The sequence below is a fragment of the Habropoda laboriosa genome, unplaced genomic scaffold, assembly GCF_001263275.1.
Source record: "Habropoda laboriosa isolate 0110345459 unplaced genomic scaffold, ASM126327v1 scaffold440, whole genome shotgun sequence".
NCBI lineage: Eukaryota > Metazoa > Arthropoda > Insecta > Hymenoptera > Apidae > Habropoda > Habropoda laboriosa.
Genome location: NW_017100710.1, coordinates 1,337,443 through 1,357,731, shown reverse-complemented (window position 1 = coordinate 1,357,731; position 20,289 = coordinate 1,337,443).

Here is a 20,289-nt window from a genome sequence, read left to right as displayed (position 1 = left end):
CTCCCAGGCTGCATACAGAACGAACACGCCTCTGTTCGGACGCGACGAAACCTCAAGCTGTGTCTCTGGATTTTCCGCCACCTGTTTATACGCTCGAGAAACGGTTTCCGGTCGCTCGAGAATGTGATCGTTAGATCCGGCATTCGTCGATCGGTGATTTCGATTGTACGGTTTTAGGATGAGCCCTCTGTGGAGCCGCGACACAAAAGCAACGGACCGTTTCCTGTTTTGGGAAGACCAAGGTACCGTCTGCGATAGTTGTGTCGCGGTTTAAGATAGGATTTGCACTCGCCAATAGCTCCAGGCAGATATTACCGTCATTCGAATTGTAAATTGGTAAGCTTCCCGGTACTGTGGGAAGTTCGGTATTTGCGTAGAATCTTTGGTTAGTTGGATCTGCTGGTGGTTCAACGAAGGTTTAGGGTTGCGTTTGAAGTATGTACAATGGAGGCTTCGTTTTTTCTAGTCAGATTCGAAGATTTTTCAAATTGGATAACTAAGTGGAGTTGGTGTGTACACATTAGTGTAATGGAAATGAATTGAAATATGAAAGTGAATGATGTGAATAGGTGTGAAGGGTGTCAAATTTTTAGAAACTGTGGCAACAGTATCACAACGTTTTAAGTGTTATATGTATTATACATACGTAATTGCTATTCGCATTAGAGCAATCGTAGGAGAAAATATTAGGTCTATGCAAAAAATTCCATTGCTGGTAAATCGGTGACATAAGCGGCACTATATTTTTCTTATTTAAACTTTCACAGTTGGTATTTATGACAATACGTATTAAGAAGTACAGTAAATTCTCTACAAGTGTCAGTCAGTTTGGATTCTACAAGTGTCAGTATAGATGGTCCTACGCCTAGGTCTGCGTCATTGCTGCGCCTATGTTATCTCGCTCGCTGTCAGTTAAGCGTGTAACGCTACCCCACTCGGTTTCTTTTACGAGATTTCACGGCTCGACAATTCATAATAGAAAAATATAATTTCTTTAATTTTACTTTTTTTCATCTGAAATTTTTTTTAACATGTTGATGAGATTTTTCTGATGAAAATGATATCAAACACGATATAATTTGAACAACATTTACTTATTTACTGTCACGCCAGACAGTGAACGTGTTACTAAGTAAATGTTATTCAAATTATGTCGTGTTTGATGTCATTTTCATCAGAAAAATCTCATCAATATGTTTAGAAAAATTTCGGTTTGTCTACGTTCGGCAAACTACAAAGGCGGGCGCGAGGCTCTAAAACGTAGTCCCTGATTCTACAAGTGTCAGGTTTAGATTCCTTGCGGACTGACACTTGTGGAGAATTTACTGTATATAGAATTAGTATTTTGATGACGAATAATTATAAATATAATAAAAATTAAATACACATTCTCCGTAAAAATACGGTGACAACTTTTGCATAGACCTAATAGTAACTAAGTATAATAGCATTTTGACGTTTCGTTGTTTTTTAAATCAATATTTTATACGATTAAAAATTATTCTGTGCCAATAAATGTTGAAAATATTCATTTCTAAATTTCATTTAGAATTATACATATGGTACATATCTTCCTGAACAATAATTGCATAATAGTTAACTATTATAATTAACAATTATATAAATAAACTGAAAATTTTTCCTGAAAATTTTACTTTCCAATACTTTAGAACTCTTCAATTTTATTTTGATTCATGCTTAACTGATTAAATTTGAACTACATTATTATTATTATTATTATTGCATCTTTATCGCACAATTGTCATATTGATTCTAAATAACGTAATTAACGAGAAGGCTGAAGCAGCTAATTTAACGTTCTTCTGACAGATAAATCTCAGATTGCAATTTTTCACTATAGCTATTTAATTTTGTAAGATATTCTTAAATATTCCTCGCTGCTGGTATCTATAAACATATCCCAAGTTTCGAAACCATCCGATCTTCGATCTTATCTCGACAGATGTATAGACACTCGGAGAAAGAAAGAGAATACACGTGCAAAGCATCGATTGTTTGAAAAGTAGAACATCCTCGAGCACAACGGGGAAGATCTCGAGGCCGGAAAGGGAACAGCGCGAGCTAGCGAGCGAAGAGACATCCTCTCTCTCTCTCTCATCCGGCGTACAGCAGGGATGAAGCACCTTTTCGTCGATCGCGTTCGAAAGCGTGCTCGAAGCGTAGGTCCTCCACACTCCATCGACTTTTTCACCTCAAAACACCATAGAAACAATGGCCATTCTTGTGTAGCCGTCTTTGCGATTTAACGAGTCTCTGTGCCGTGAAACAGCCACGAAAACGAAACAAAAAGGAGAAAGAAAGAAGAAAAAAGCAGGGAAAAGGAAGAAAAGAGAAAGCAAACAAACGGAGAATAGAAAAGAAAGAAACAGCTTTCCACGACTCGTTACATCGTCACAATCGTCAACGACAAAGGGAGCAAACGATATTTACGCGACAACGGACGAAAAGAACACGCCTCGTTTCGTCTCTTTCTTTCTCTCCACTTCAATTTTCCCACCCTTTTTCTCCCGCGAGAATTATTCACGTTTCGAGTGTCGAGAGCGAAACGGAACATTGGCTACTTCTCGTCTATGAACCGATTTTCGTATCGACGAACAAACTGAAGAAGAAGGACACCGGTGACATGGACGACAAAACGGTGTAATACACGCGACGAAGGGTATAGAGAGGTGAAGGGCGCGGAGAAAAGCGGGACACACGCTTTCTGTTCAGTGAAATTAGAAGTACGCCCTGTCCTCATCTGAAAGCAAATAGCACTCGAGCCACGCTCCTTTTTAGGAACAATGGAAATGTTAAGCTAACAGCGACCGGCAATTGACACAAGTGCCGCCCGCGACTCGCTCTCTTTATCCGTGGAAAACTTTTTCCAGTGCCTGTGTTTTTTTTTTCACTCTCCTCTCCCTTTCTCTCTCTTTCTCTCTTTTTTGTCCTACCCACCCACTCTTCATTTTCCTACGACTCTTCCCTACCTCCCCCCTCCCGCCCCTGTTCCCTCCTTGACAACCCTCTTTCACCTGCAGTCGAGTCTTGCGAGTGTTCCCTCTCTCCCTCCTCCACGGTTGGTTGGTCGGTAGGTTCGTTCGTTCGTTCGTTCGTTCGTTCGTGCTTCTCTCCTCTGCTTGAATTCTTTTTGTCTTTTGTCTCCCCCTTTTCTTCTCTCTCCATTCACCCTTTGTCTCCCCGGCTTCCTCGTTCTCTGTTTCCAGCGTTCCCTGTGTCCCTCTGTCTTCTCTTCTCTCCTCGCTTCTCCTCCTCCTCCACCACCTCCTCTCCTCCTCCACCCCCTCCCCCTCCTACACACCGTCCCGCTACGTTTCTCTTGTTCGAGGCTTTTTTTCTGTCTGTGCACGCTCGTGCGTGCACGCGAGTTCGATGCACTTTGCGCGCGAACCACTCTCCCGCAAGCTGTTATTATCGCAGGTGTGCCCGCTGGGAGAAGCACTCCCCTTGCAGCTCGCGGATGGACAACGACGATGTCTTTGACCTGGCGACGATATCGATACGAGAACAGCTACTGTTCCGAGCAGAGGAGATGGAGGACGTTTCGTTTTGTAATAGGGTTTAATTTATTCTTTTGTCATGTTAACCCTTTCGGTGGCAGGTAATTAGTGAGATGTATTCGAACGTCTCCGACGGTGTCTGTAACTACGAGGATGGGTGAAGAAGTTCGCGGAATGGGGGAAAGTCGCGCAATGTCTTATCGTGTGACTTCTTTTCTTTAAGCACTTCTATCATACTTCGTTGTGAACAGAGAGTATTTAATCCTTTCATTGCTATCGTAAGCTATAGGCGTTTGGAAAATTTCTTCGCGCCTTTTGACACACTGTCACTTTAATTCAATCTTGCGGATTTTCACCCTATTTGAAGTAGTTCGTTCAGTAACATCTGCAGACGCAATCACCTGTATTAACTACTTTTCTTAATAATGTAATCTAACAGTAGGTACATAACTATTTCCCTCAATAATGCATACATTAATCACATCTCTGGATAATGTTATATTCGTTTCAACAGCTGTAACACAACTTCTTCTGACAAAACTCCTTCCTTGAAAAAGGTCCAATGCAATCTTATTAACTACTTCCTCCAGCGACCTCGTTTCCGCCGTAAGTTCTTTAATTTACAACAAGTATAAAACAGAAGTTACATCTCGAGTTTCCATCGAGCAGGTAATAACGTTGAATTGAATCAGTTTTTCAATGGAATCGAGAGTACGTCCTGTAACAAGAAACAATTTTTCCTCCTCCTCCCCCCCCCCACTTTTTTCTCTCCTGCTTACAAATCACGCGTTTACTATCTTCTACAGCGAGATCAAAGGTTGCAGCCGATTTAATCTCGCAACACCATTCGCACCTGCAAATCTCAGTTGCGTCCGCGGCCCCGTGCACTTCCGGCTCGAACCGGCCCACCCTTTGTAGCGAAAACTCGCTGAAGGTGGAACGTCGTTAAAAAACTCGGACCCAGTGTCTTCTTCGAGCTAGGAAGATCCTTTCTTTCCAGCCTTTTCTCTATCGTTCTCCATTCCTCTTTTCACTGCCCTTCTCTTCCGTTGTCTTCAAGACTGATCCTTTATCTCGAGGGCCCTTTTCTTGATCGCTTTCTCGCGCGAGATTGCTCCACGTATTGACCGAGTGTTCCTCCCATGTGTTGTTACTTATGGGTATTGCGACGTGGCCATATTGTGGTACTGCAAATTGCAGTGTCTGCTGGAGAATGTTAATTGAAGATTGATGGATTGAAAATGGGGGAAAATAATTATGGAAAATTTTGATTATTTGTGAGTGAATTGAGTCATTCATTTGATATGGAGAACGCTATTATCTATCTTTTTATGAACTCTCCGAATGGTAATTGAAGATCGGTGGATCGATGATGGGGAAAATAATTATGGAAAATTTTGATTATTTGTGAATGAACTGGGGTGGATCGAAGATGAGAGAAATAATGATGGAAAGTTACGATTGTATTTATTTAAAACGTAAAATCAAACATGTACAATAGAAAGAATAGCCGTGAAAATGCACACATACAATAAACAGATCTTTAACATCTACATTATTATTATAGAAAGTTAACACATTCACTTGCAAAAGTATTATTTTCGAATACACATTATCTCATCGCCTTTCAATTTCAACAGACACCAAAATAATTTCAAAAATTACCAAAACAGCGAACTCAATCCCAAAGATTGACGTTCACTTCTTCCAGCCTTACCCTTCCGCCGCAGCACCTTCAGCCTTAAACGATCCCTTCCAAAGAATCATTAACACCCTAACGCCCCCCTCAAACTTATCGCCACGCCTCTGAAACGCACGAAACGAAAACGAACACGCAATGTACACACGTAACACACACACACACACACACACATGCCTACTTCCATTTAGCTGTTTCTCGTGGGAAGGTCTCTCGATCGAGCCTCATATTCTTAAATCACGCTCCTCGTCGGTCTGACATGAACCGGCACCCCAAAAAAGGAGATCCACCCCACCCCTTGGGCATCTTCGAGGGCACAATGGACACCTCGTATGACGGCCAGGGGGATGACACTTTAAATTTAATTTGAACGCGGTATTGTGCCCGGCCGCCGACACCATCGTCGTCGACGTCGTGTCGTCTTGGTCCCTTCGCGAAATGCACCAGTTTCGAGCGCCCCTTCTCACCCTTTGTCGTTTCTCATAATACCCGGTGTGCTCGTCCTCTCTCTCCCCCTCCCTCCCCCCGCACCCCGTTCTTCTTTTTCACCTTCTCCAGCAACAGCAGCAGAAGCAGAAGCTAGCTCGTCGCCGCGGAAACGTCGTCGAATCTATATACGCTTGTGTTTACCTTCGAGCGAAGAGCAGAGAGGCTTCGGTGTCGCGAGGCAACGCGATTCTGTTACATAAATATTGGCTCGATTTCGAAGCACACACCTTTTACCGATCCTCCTTCTTCCGCGGGAACGAGGATTTGCCAGCAACCACTGCTCTAGATCTGTTAAGAGATGTTTAATGTCGACGAGGTAATTCGGAATTCGATCGAGAGATCGATTTTTATCTTATGGAGGGAGGAGGATAGGTCTCTGGAGGACGGCGGTGGATGTTGAGCGAGAATTGGAGATTGTTGGAGGGATTTTTCTGTTCTAGAATGCACACGGGAGGTATTTTTCAATATTTTTTTTTTAATATTTGAAGAAATTTCGTTCTCTAATATTGTCACAACGAGCTATTTCCCAGTTTTATGATTAATTTTCTTACCACAGGATTCCTTACCAATTTTTAGTTGTTTCGAAATTAATACGATGCAGCTAATAGAAAAAAATGTTATTTTGTTAACCTTTAAAATATTGTGATTTTTAAATATCACAGATTTCGAGAATTCTTTTTACTTCACCAATACGAATATTGTAAACCAAATTAAGTATCAGGCATGTGTGAATCGTTATTGTAAGATAGAGGGTTACCCATAGGATAAAGTATTAGATAATAGAAATAATTACTTGAGTGTTAAAAATATCTACAGTTTTCGTACAATTCTTGTTCAACTACTATTGGATAATCCAAGGGCTCTTATTATGCGAGAATCAAGACCTAATACATTTAACCCTTTGCGATCCAAATAGTCCAGTTAGTCCGCACTCTCGGGCAGTACCATGTAGTTTCCCTCTATTTCAATATTTCAGCGGGATATTAGTCACAAAATATCAAAAAAGTAGTATTATTATAATTTATCATCATACGATATCTGAAGGCAAAAATTCTTACGTCGAGTCTGACTCGACATAGGACCGCAAAGGGTTAAGAATCAATATCAATTTTAAGAATCGATAGGTATCGATACACCCAAACAAAGAATTCCCAAGTAACAAGAACTGCAACTCCACAGCTCATTCCCTCGCAAACATCCCTATCTACCTATATTAACACGCAAATACACATTTCTTCTCCACGGTCCCCCAGAAAAAGGCGTTCTCCATTCTCTCCATCCACGTCGAGCTGCCGAACGCATTAATTCCTCGCTTTTCTCGACAGTTCCCGTCGTATACAAAAGTCGCTCTTTTCCCTTTCGCATTATCGCAGAATCCACGCACAGGAAACCAGGGCCCACGGTGTTCCACAATGGCGGCTCTATATTTATGACATAGGCGAAATAAAGACCTCAGAGTCGCGAGCGTCGATTCTCTACGGCAGGAGAGGGCATGATCGAAAGAGTATAAGAAAACGAAAAAAAGAAAATGGAACTCGTAAATCGCGAACAGACAATACGTCGAACGTGTCGTTGCACCGACTGGGCTGATCTCCACAACCGGCCCTGGCCCATTTTCACCCCGTTTCCTACAAGGCTACAGACATCTTTACGACGTGAATTTATAACCGTACGATTGTCTATAAACGTATCGTTCTCCTCCCTTCGAACATCTCGAAGGTCTACGAATTGTTTGATCCGGTTCGATCGTTGCTGCCGGTGCACCGTCCCGAGCTTTTCACGGTCGATTTATAGGTCGAGCGGAAAAGGGGTTCGAGGATCTAACGAGAATCGCATCCACGCTTTATTACCATATTATTGCGTTTGCATTAAAGCGTTTCGAGCGCGCGTGTTTCTTCCGATGGGGAGTAAATGGCGGACAGTGGAGAGATTGAACTCCGGCAATTTATACTTTTTCCGTGTAAATTGATCTTTCACCGTGAAAGAGGTAGAAGTTAAATTGTAAATTAGAATTTCCCATTCTTTGACTGGTGTTGTCTCGAAATCAAGTTTTTCAGCCTAGCTGCTCAGTTTTATCATTTCACCTCTACTTTCTATTTAGAGTATTTAGTGGTATTTGAACGTTTAACAACCGTAGTTTGTTAAATTTTTATAAATGGAAGATTGACAGATTGAATTTTTACGAATACAAGGGACACGATTTATTTTTTGTTTTATTTATTATATTTGAATATACTGAAAGTAATTGTACTTATCTTCAATTGTACCTATCTCAATTTAAAATTTACAAAATTCATACTAAAATAGCTATTAGATACGTATAAATTCAGTTTGAAATCTTTTCAATTGAGAAAAGAAAAAAACATGTGCTACTAAAAGTCTATTGTTTCTTGAATTCTAAGTTTAATAATTTACTGTGATAGAATGGAAAACAATAAAAAGAAAAGTATGATAAAAAAAAAATGTCGGTGCATAAATCAGATATTTTTTCAAGCTGAGTCCAGGGACTTTTGTTACATGTTATATCAAGATTAGTAGAATCGTTACAGGGATACAAGTAAAATTAGATGACCAGTTGCACTTGTATCCGCCTCGTTTCTTCCAAATCACAGTTAACCAGGATTAAATCGAATTAGAGGGTGAAACCGATCCCCCTCGTCGAGTCAACAACGCGTAAATGAGCACGGTAGAAAATGGTCAAATTTCTGGTTCTTCTAGTACCCAAAATTCTAACGAGATCATTCTATAAATCTTAAGAAACGATAAATAAACAATTATTTACAAAAAAATATAATGATTTCTATTTACAAAAATATTATGATTTCTATATTTCTGTTAATAAAATGAGATCAATGTATTGTTTATTTTCGTACTGCATTTTTCGGCCACGATGGTCATCGCCTATTTTCATTGACCTAATTCATCTTTCTACAATTACTTTATCCCGTTTGGCGGATAATGTTCTTTGAAAGTGTTCTTTTGTATCACCGCGAGAAAGTAATGAGAACATTAAATCGTAGTTATTTATTGAAGAAAGTTGCGAAAATAAATAAATAAATAATACATACCTAAATTTATAATACAAAAGTAGAAATCAATAAACTATACGGTATTATAATAGAAAATTGATAAATTGTACGGTATTATAATAGAAAATTTAAATTTGCTAAATATGTACTACAGTCGAAATTCGCGCGCTTAGTGACGTATTCCGAAGGAACCGAGGGAATGTACGGAACCCGCCGACCGAGCTCATTAGCCTTCGAGACTTCGAACCGAGCACATGTTGTGATTCGTATCTGTGGTTTCGGAAATATCCCTACCTCTATCCTCACTCGACCTTCAGATACAACTTCAACTGTAATATACTACAACAAAAGAACACTCCCACTAATTAACACTTATTAAGAAGTTATCATTGGACGTTGAATATTCTCGTAATGTCCTGCACTAATATTCAAGCTCAAGACGAAGAAAACGATTCGCAGAGAAAACTTGAAATGCGTAATAAACTCGAATGGAAAATTCCACAGCTTGATAAATAGAAAATACCACAACAGTCAGATCCACGTTGCAGTGCACAGCAATGGTGTGTGCAAATTGTGAGTGTCATGCATAGCTTTTATTCGTGGTAGTTGAATATTTTGTTTATGAATATTTCGAGGTTATGTACTTCGCGAGTAAATACAGAGTGGACTGCGTGTAGGCACTAGTTATATAGATAAATACGTAGTTAAGAGACGTTCTGAGATGTGAGAGTTTTAACTAGAAGTAGTTCGTAAGATAAAATTAATTAATTTCAAGACAGAAAATTGAACACTGTGTGTGAGCTCTCTTTGACTTCTGCTGCGTTCTCTGCTTGGAGAAATATGGGAAAATATTTCAGCTATTAAGAAATTAGTAGTATCGATGCCTAAACACTTACAATGGTTATACAACAAAATATTAAGGTTAGAATTGTCATATTTCTATTATACATAAAAAGGGCAATGACAACCATAGAAAGCGACAAATTAAGACAACATACAATGTAGATTTAGACTGTCAGTACACAAGTGGTAAGATTCCAACTATCGAGTGGCAAATTTTTGAGAATCTTAGCGAGAAAATTGAAAACAACTTAAATCTAATTTAGAATAGTTACATTCAGTGTACATATAGGGTGGTACACGTAGTGTTGCAGGATATATTAAGTGAAATTATTAACGATAGCTGTAGCACGAAATTAATCAAGACAATTGTTTTACAACATCGTTGCATAACAGTTCAATAACGAAACATATAAACCCCTTGCCTCTCTCCTAGGTAACCTCCAAAATTTTCTGTGAAATGGCGGTAGATTTAAAACGAGCAGCCTTTTTTGAAAGATGATTTGAAGTGTGGCGATGAGATATTTACCACGTAGAATTTTCGAGACGATGAAAATAATCATCGATTATTTTTTTTTTGCACTTTTGTTTTTTTTTTTTATCTTAGCCAGTCAAGTTCTTCGCTAAAGGCTCATCGGTACTTCTCGCGAGCGCTCGTTAATTAGAATTTAGGGGAAACGAACGATAGTCGCGCTGTAAATCCTCATTAAGTCCGTAATAATTTCCAGAAACTCTGTTCCCGGAGTTCTCTCGATCTCTTTAAGCTAGCACGCTTCTTAGGAACAATCGCACCAATCACCACTCTGCCCACCCTCGCTGCACGCATTACCCTTCGCCTTTTGTCGCCCTCCAAACAATATTTCTCGGGTAATCACATCCGCGATTCACTTATGGTCGCGTTTACGTCCTCATAATCAGCCGTCAGACCAACCACAGTCTCTCCCCCCTTCTTTCTGCCCTTCCTCCCTTTTTTCTTCTTCTTCCTTCCCTTTTCAGACACTAATTCATTATTCGTTTACTTTTGTAGAGCAATTCACCGATTTAAGGAACTTGATTGTCTTTTATTACGAGTTTATTCTGTACTAGTGACTGTGCATATTGCACTTTTCTTTGTTTTCTACTTACAAATGAACTCGTTAATTCGTCATTTTTAAGCTTCTATTCAAGTAGAAGTGTTCTGTTTCATTTTCTTATTTCTTCTCATTTTTCAAATTTTTCAAATATGAGTTTTATGAAAATTTCATTATTTTGAGGGACCAGGGTACTTAATGCCCCTTCGTTTTTTAGATATTCTTTGTCATACGCAAATTAATAGATTAAAATTTTTGCCAAAGAATCACGAATATCTTATCACTCGCTTATTAACTCACTTTGAATAAAAAATTATGGCGTTTATTGACATACTGTCCTGCTCACACTTTCGTCGCAAACGAACTTAAGAACCAGCCATCTGAAAATGTGAACTCAAACAAAATATCAGGAAGATTGTTTCTAGAATGGAAAAAGAACACGTGGCAACACAAAGCGCGCCAATTTCGAATTTCCAGCTATTTTAAACCACCCTGTTAACTCAACTAACTTATTACTTACTCACAGACTAACTTAAGAACTAGCCATCTAAAAGCGTGATCTCATTATACTACGGTATACTAACTATCCCAATAAACTCCATCCAATTGCTGTCACACTGAACTCAATCACAAACTTACTCATTATCCCAGCACCAACTTACGTCACACGCTAACATGTCACCCCAATTAACTCCATTATCTCAGCGAGCTCTGCTACAAAAAGCTCCTCTATTATCTCAATTAACTCAACCACAAACGCACACAAAAATGTATATACGTGTACACGCTTTCCATCCATCCCCCTCTTCTCCCCTCACCCTCGTCGCCACGTTTTTATTTATCCCAGCCAGCACAAATATGGTCGACGGCGGAGGCCGTAGGAACGAACCGACGTTGTTCACGTAACGAGATTATCGCCCGAAGTGGCTGTTTCTCTCACTGGCCAGCATTCATCCGTAATATTGCCCATAATATACTTCCACCCTCTTAAGCGGCCACGGTTAAGGCTACAAAGCGGCTTACCCGCGGCTTTGCTTTTCAGCCTGGAATCTCGAGAGCGCCTACATTCCGGGGATAACCGTGTGCGCCGTTCCACATTTGAAAGGGTCCACTCGCGTGCTCGGGTCAGTGTTTGGTGCACGGCCGCTAATCGAGAGGCAGCCTTTCAACCTACTCGCATCACCGATGCCTCTACAGCTGTCCGAGTAGTATAACATATTTGAAAGGATGCGATACTTGATATTCGAAACGAATTAAATGAAATCTGAAGAGTGGCGAACTTGAAGGAGTTCGAAGAGAGTGTGATAGCTAAACGAATCTTGAAATTCGCCTCTATCTCCGATTCACTCTTGTTTTCTACAATTTTCTCGCGTTTCACTCGTACGAGCTTTGACCTAACTTAAACCCTTTGAATCGCGGCCGCAAATTGGTTTGTTTTGGTGTTTAAAAATTTTTGGAAAATTTTACGAGAAAATATTCGAAACGCCTATAGGCGCCAAGGTCACAGCGCGAGAAAACATTCGAAACGCCTATAGGCGCCAACAGCAGTGAAAGATTTAAACCGTTCAATCCTGAATTGTCAGTCATCAACCCCTCTAGCTTTAGATTGTAAGTTGTACACAATGTTGGCTTTAAATCGTGATACAAATGGGAATGGGCAGATTCTATGTCCCGAAATAAGTCAATATGGGGGAGTAACGTTTCGTCGTATAAGCTTGCTTTTTCAAGAAAAGTAACTTTGAAAGTCAATCAAGTATCAACCGTTTCGTTCGAATATTTAACGAAACCATTGATAGTAAAAATACTCTGGGATTGTACCTATAGTGTGTAGAAATATTCACAGTAGCGATTTGTGGTGTAATTAAAAATTTCAGATTGCACAGATAAAACCTCATATTCGTTGAAACGTATGCTTGTATTTATGCGTAAAATAAGTGTCTGAAATGGAAAAATAGTAGTACCTAATGAATTGAGCTGAGCATTATTTAGAAACTTGGATATAATTTAGTGTAATAAATTTTTATATTAAAAGTTTAAAGATCGTCTAAGGGAGATAATGGAGCAGGTGTATTATTGGCGATTTATTAGTCCTCCGACGCGTTTTAGTTGGTAATACACCGAGGATGATCAGCTGAGCCATCTTTATAGTGTAAGTTATAGTCGGTGGCTTAGGTGCTACGACTTAAGATGATAATTCAGCTTGTATGAGTATCCTACGTTATTACCTACAGCAAATAAGCTACTAATCTTGGATAATGGATCTTGACATCTATAAGAAACTTCGAATCCATTCGTGGAGACTTACGATTATGCCCATTGAGTTACAAACTTCTTCGTTCTTGCTTTTAACAGTCGTAATCTATCGACATACATTTTCTCCCAAAAATTTTCTACTTTATCCATTTTACCGTTCTCTATGATTTTATAAAGTTTTGTTACAAAGTGTTAGAAAAATTCGAGGCTGTGGACCATTAAAAAAAAAATAAACAAAAGCTCCAAGTCAGAGTGAATTTTTCAACAAGCCTCTGTTCTGATTAAAAAATGGAAACATGTCAAAAACGGAACAATGGTCCAGAATTCGTTTTAGTGAAACAGTACTAACCATAAACTGTGATCAGACTTAGAAACGTTGACTCGGAGGCTTCCGATAGAAATTTAGATAACATGGAAATACTCTAACAAACACAACTTTTTGGAAGTTTGCAGCAGAGTTGCATAATAAAAGATTGATTATGTTGTTAGTAAGCATTTTTTCTCTAGTCTCCATAAAGGACATTATTTTGTTCCTCAGAGTTACATGAGTTATTACCTTTTTGTCAACATATACAGGGTGAACCACCTAACATAATCACCTTAGATTATTCTGTTATTAATAAACCCATCGAAATTTTTCTGTATCGTGTAATATGGCTCAAATAAGTCCTTTAAAATGAGTATAGTACACTTTTTATCAGTCCACTTTCTCCATCGTCCTCAAAGGGTTAACGAGGATTACTACAAAAGCTAACTATTTCTCTTATTCTCTTTCAAATATTTACAGCAATACTATCATATGTACAGAACCAAACAAATCTTCCTAAAATCAACTTAGAAAAGGGTTGAAAAGATCCTTCAAACTTCAACTACCTACCTAACAGGTGCCATGAAAAGGATCCAAAACAAAATCTTTTCTTCGAAGCACGACTGCCATTAGAGACCCAAATATCACTTCTTTTATACTCTTTCTAGTATTCACAACAATAATCTATACAAAACCACACAAAACTTCCTAAAATCGACCGAGAAATGAAATAAAAAAGATCCTCAAGCCTCGGCTACTTATCTACCAGGTGCAATTAAAAGGATCCAAAACAAAATCTTCCTTTTCCCCGAAACACGACTGCCATTAGAGACACAAATATCGCAGCATGATACTATAAAAGAGTGAGCTGTAGCTGAGTAAGTGATTCCACACAGTGACCAAGAATCTCGGCCCCAGTTCGAATTCGCGAAAAATCGTCCACCGTGTCTAAAAGCAACCCCCCGCCCCGCTACATCGTCGTTGTCACAGCACAGTCGAAACGGTCGGGGTGGCGCGTGCTACCACCGTCCCGTAATGTGTATATTATGTTAACAAATAAGTGGTCGCGGTAATAAAAGCTGGGAGGGGTGCGTTCACCCTTCCCCCGCCGGTAATGTATGCGCGGGACGTCTTGAACAATATTCCAGCAACTCTACCGCTGATGTATAATGCCTCGTATAAATAATAACGTCTTTGCTCGCCTGCCACCCTCTCTCTGCATCCCTCGTCCCAGATTTCCGCCCCCTTCTCTCTTCGTCGTTCACGCTGACGTACTCTTTGTCCCGAATACGAAAAGGAGAGAAACAGGGACGGAAGGAGCAGGAAGAGGGGGGTTGACAGTGGCGAGGGGGTGGATGCGAGACTGAAATATGTACAAACTTGCGGCTCCTTGTTATGAGCGGTGATAAATTACTGTGCTGGTAGGAGAGAAGGCTGAAAGTAGGGAGAAAGAAGGAGAGGGAGAGAGGAGGAAAAGAAGAGTAGGGAAAAAGATGGAAAAATGTGGACGACGAGGGTGGAGGAGGAGGTGGATGGTTCTATTATAAGTACACGGATATAGCGGTTCCAGGCCAGAAGAATGGACTATGTCGCGTATTTCGGTAATTTTTCATGGACAATACGTGGCTTCGGGACGACCCACATGTGGTGATTTTATGCAGATCAACGATGTCGACGTATAAAAGTCCGATTACCGCAGAACGAAGAAGTTTGTCAACAGGGGTGGGTAATCGATTGAACGTATTTCTGCCGTGATTGTTGGGTAAACAAGTAACTTGCGTTTGGCTTGGTGCTGAGGTTCTTTGAATTGATCTTTGAGTGTTCTGAGGAGTCCTCTTAATTTTATTAGCAGGCTAATATTATACTGCTGCTAAAGTTCTTCAGATTATTTTTTCGAGTGTTAATATAAATTCGATAACACACATTTCTATTATTTTCGTTAAAATGTATGATCAACCCTAAGAAGTCCAAATTGTCGGAAGATGCAATTTAATTTTCATTAATAAAAAATAAACACGATATGTAATTGACGTGTTCATAAGAAAGGACTGCAATTCAAAACTTTATGAACATTTTCTTTATTTAAATAGACAATGTTGATAAACAATGTTATTTTCAAATTACGACAGAAACTTGGTACACGTGTCTTGTATTACTAACTGTGCTTTAATTAATCAATTTAAGCGACATAGGCCAATTTTGATGCAATTTTTATTAAATACAGTAGAGAGTCAAAAATTGAAATTATCTCAAGAGCTATTACAGACAGAAGGGTGACCTAATCGTAAACACTTTTCAATTCTTAAGCAAGAAATTCAGCCACTCAGACAACTCTCAAAAATCCCTACTTTGACGTGAACAATGTAACAAAAATTTGTCTCTATTTTCCTGAAACTTCGACGATCCAATGCAATTTGTAAAATAACCAAGAACTTATCGAAATGAACCAACACCGTGATGATCATGAACGCAATGCCTAATTACCAGCGGCAATAAGCGAGCATTATACGCGATCACGTTAATCAGATTTCAGGCTGAGGTCGAAGGCGGCAAAGTGCGATGATTAGATCGATTCAGGGTATAAATCGATTCAGTGATTCTTTGATCAGCAGCTGGGCTGCCAGGAGTGCGCCGAATTCTTCATTAAGCCGGCTTTCCATCTCGTCATCGTCTCTTCATCCTCTCCTCGCGATCGGTTCTGCACGGTCATCCTGCGCTCGTCCTTCGCCGGTGCTTTTCTATTCGCCCGAAACGAGTCGCGTCTTAAATCATATTCTCGTGTCTCCCGCGACACGCTTCGTTGCTTCCAATCAGAAATCCGTGAGAAAGAATGCCGGGATTCAGAGAGAGGGTGGCTGCTCGTACGGGCTAACCTGCCGTTTTGTTCGAGGAATCGGTGGCTTTGGATCGATGGATTAAAGCGAGTTTTACACGTGTCTTTTTAAAAGTCCGTGATCCTTGTGCGCAAATAGATTCGTATAAGTACGATCTAATTGGAGAGATTGAAATTCTGCTTTGTAACAGAAGAATTTTCACGCGCGGTTGTACGTTGGACTGTGATAAACCTTGATTTTGACAATGATTGCAGTGGTTGTTTGTAAAGTTGAAAATTGTTCGATGTGAATTATTTGTGGCATTTAAAGGTATTCTATCTGATACAATATTCGGTGTGTAGCTATTGCAGGAAGTAGGTATAGGTAAAGCAAAGGGTTAATTCTTGAGTATGTTTGGGTATATATTTTATGTTTGGACTTTCAATTCTTTTTTTCCAGATTTATGGTGTGCGTTGAAAATCTTTGTTTATGTCACTTGTCCTCTTGTTTTGTTCTATTAATTTTATACTGCATTTAGTGAACGTTTAATTAATGTGCTGCAAACAGTTCTCCAAATGAACGAGAAATGAACTTCAACAATTTACCCATTCTTCTAATAAAAAAAATCATGAACCTAAACCTTACGAGCTTTATCCATTTTTCTAATGAAAGATTCACCTAACTTTAGCTCTGTTCGCTTTATCGATCTCGAAATTTTCCTCGTGAACGTAAACAATTTATCCATTCTTCTAATAAAATACACGACGAATTTGAACAATTTATTCGTTCTTCCAATAAAAAAAAAAGACAAATCTGCATGGCGAACACCTGCAAATGCCGATGACAAATCCCCGAATAAACAATATCCATGAAAACCACCGCCGAATCTTCCTTATTCGCGAACAATATCTCGGAACACCTCTTGAAAATGCTACACGCAGAATCAAGGATCGGTGCCGTGGTTTCGTTTGTCCCGTTGTATTTTTTCACGGGGCTCGCGTTCTTTCCGAGTCGCATTAATTCGCCTGGGATTCCGTCGCGTGATTATTCCGACGACACCGGTTTCGGTTCACGATTGGATGGCCTCTGACCTCGGTGAAATTCCCGGCGGATGATACGCGGAAAAATCGCGGGAACGATTGAATGAGACCCCTCTCCACCGGCTCTGCTGGATTCAATGCATGTATTCTGTTCGCGTGCATACGTGAAACGAGGCTGCGGATCATAATGGCAAAGTAGCGGGTTCGCGCGAGCGCCAACCGACGAATGGTGTTGCGAGAACAAATAATAAGAAGAGAAAAAGAAAGAAAGAAAAAGCGATGCTGCCATTTCCTATTGCAAACATAGTATTATGTATACGGGTACGTGTAGACGCGTGTCCCCGCCTTTTCTACGGGCTTCGCGCGAAGAATTCACCGAGGAACCGTGAACGGGGCAATAGTGTAATTGAAAGTTACCGTTCGAGGCACGCCATTGCGTTTCTGCTCCATGGATATGAATCAGAGTCCCTTATCTGTCGTCTCAGTTGCATATTCAAATGTATAGACTTTGCTGCGGATTTTTTTGCGAATTAGATGTACAGAGTGAAACTGAGAAGATTGTTATTGCTGTTCGATGGAAGTGTTGATGTGTTGTTATACTCCCGCTGTCTCAGTTGCGAATTGAGGTGTATAGACTTTGCTGGGGATTTTTTGCGAATTAGATGTTGAGAGTGAAACTGAGAGGTGTTGAGAAGATTGTTGTTGCCGTTCAATGGGAGCTGATGTGTTGTAATATTCCTGTTGTCTCAGTTGCGAATTGAAATGCGTGGACTTTGCTGGGAATTCTTTTGCGAATTAGATGTTGTGGTTGTAAGACTGAAAGGTGTTGCAATATTCCTAATGTCACAGGTACGAATTGGAATGCGTAGACCTTGCGAATTAGATGTTGAGTTACAATGACAGCTACAGAACAGAACTTGTAGAGAATCAATTTTGAAAGTGAAGTTCAAAATTGCAAGAGTTGAGATTTATTTAGAACTGTTTGAAAATTTTACAAGTTTGATAGAAAAGTGCAAAATCAATATCTTTCGTCTAACATTGAACGAATCCTCTGGTATTAGAATTTTTGTCTGAACATTCGGAAGATAAATGCGGGAAGACATTTTTTTACCACGATAATATATATTGTGTCGAGTGTGAACAGAACGTATAAATATCCCCTAAAACCGAGCTAGGAGTCGATCAACCGTGAGTATCGATTTGTATCGATACCCATCGACCCTCTCGAGTCTAGCCAGGTATTAACAATGGCCCAGGCTAATGACTACCGGAGACAAGGGGTGACATCGTCCGAAACTCCCCATCTGTTTCAGCCACTAAATCTTCCCATGGTCATATGTGCGCGTCCTAATCGATTATGGGCTTCTGTTTATGGGGTAAGTGCCGGGAATAGGAGTCGTATCGTCCCCCTTCGTGAGGCTGTGCGCCCGGTCGCTTCCCGTTTCCGGTGGAAACGGCCCAACGCAAGGGTTGAACGCTGACACGGTACATTTTTTAAGGATCTTTCTTTCAAAGCCTGTCATCTCGTCGTTTATTTCATAAACTTCGACAATTGTCGATTTTAGAATGAATCGTCCGAATTGTAATATTGCAGTCTCTGTCCTTTTTAATAAAGAGTATCTTTCATGTTTGGAAAGGAAAAAGGGAAATATGGAAATAACAAATTTTGAATTATATTAGAATACTGGCAATTCATATATTAATTATACTGCAACAACATACGAACACTGCTTTACTATACTAACTCTACTGCAGTAATACCTACACAATTTCTGCAATACTATAATACTATACAAACTGCAAAGCAGCTAAAATGAGGAATGAAAAAGCCACGATGCGTTTCAATGAGGAAACTTTACCATTCCTACCAAAAACCAAACCTCAACAAAGTTAAATGTAATTCATCAGTATATCATGAGTTACTAAAAGTTCAATGTCCTTCAATCTCTCTAATGCCTTCGTCAGGAACAATCATCTCCAGCACTATACTAAGTACTCAATCTCTAACACTATACTAACTAACTTATGTGTAACCATATTAGCTAATTCATCTCTTTTACTATACTAACTAATTCATCCTTAACACCATACTACCTAATTTATCTCTACCTCTACACTAACTAACTCATCTCTGGCTTATCTCTAACACTATGCTAACTCTAAAAAATCACGCGTTACTAAAATTTCACCATCCTTCAATACCTCTAATCCTTTCATCCCCATGAATCATCTCCAACGACATTCAAACCACCGTACTCCACCATGAATCAATTTTCCCTCGTTTCCCTCGATATCTGTTGATACACACCCTCAACCCAAGCCAAGCCAAGACTCCGAACCGCTATCGAAAGAGACAGGCATCGCCGGTCAGAGCAGTCAAAATGGAAAGAAACGAAGAGAAAGAGAGACCAGAAGAGAGGGGACAGCACACCGGTGTCTTGGTCCTTTGGACAACGGCGGTCGTAATAAGAATAGATGGCTTCCCTCGATTCCTGAATGGCCGACTATTAGCAACGAGCCGTACAGGCGACAATGAGGCCCGACAAACTGATAAATTATACCACGGGCGTATCCGCCGGTGCACCGGCCGCAGGTAAATAGAATTAATCACGCTATAGAAGCGACGCGACGCGGCCTACGAGCGCGAGAGCTCGCGCGAGCTACCAGCCAATATAACAACGTGACTACACATTTTCACGCGGGGGACACGATGTTTTTCTTTCTTTTTTTCCATCGTCTCTTCTCTCCTTCGACGCTTCCCTCTCTCGTCTTCATCGTAACAACAACAGTGGAAGAAAGAAAATGGCGACACGAAAGCAGCACGACAAAAGTGACACGAAATCGTGAACGTTCGTTCGTTCGAGCGGAATAGAACTTTTCCTCGCGAGCGATTACTCGATGGACGTAACACAACGGTTGTGTCGCGGTTGTTCTTACCACCTCGAAATTCTCTGATAATAGCCGCGCGAATCCAACGCGAGGGGTTAATTGGTGGAATGACGAGGCCTTTCGCACGCGCTCGTAAAGCCAGGATTTACTTTCTCAGCCAGACAACACGCCGATTGGATTTCGGATTGCGCCACGATTGGACGAACCGAACGATTGTGTGTACACGCCGCGTTGTTAGCGCGGATTTCGATGAAGCTGAGTGAATCGGTGGTTTGCTGCGCTTATGGTTACGTGTCCAGGTTGCACGTCCAGGTGCGTTGAGGTGCGTGCACTTGTGAT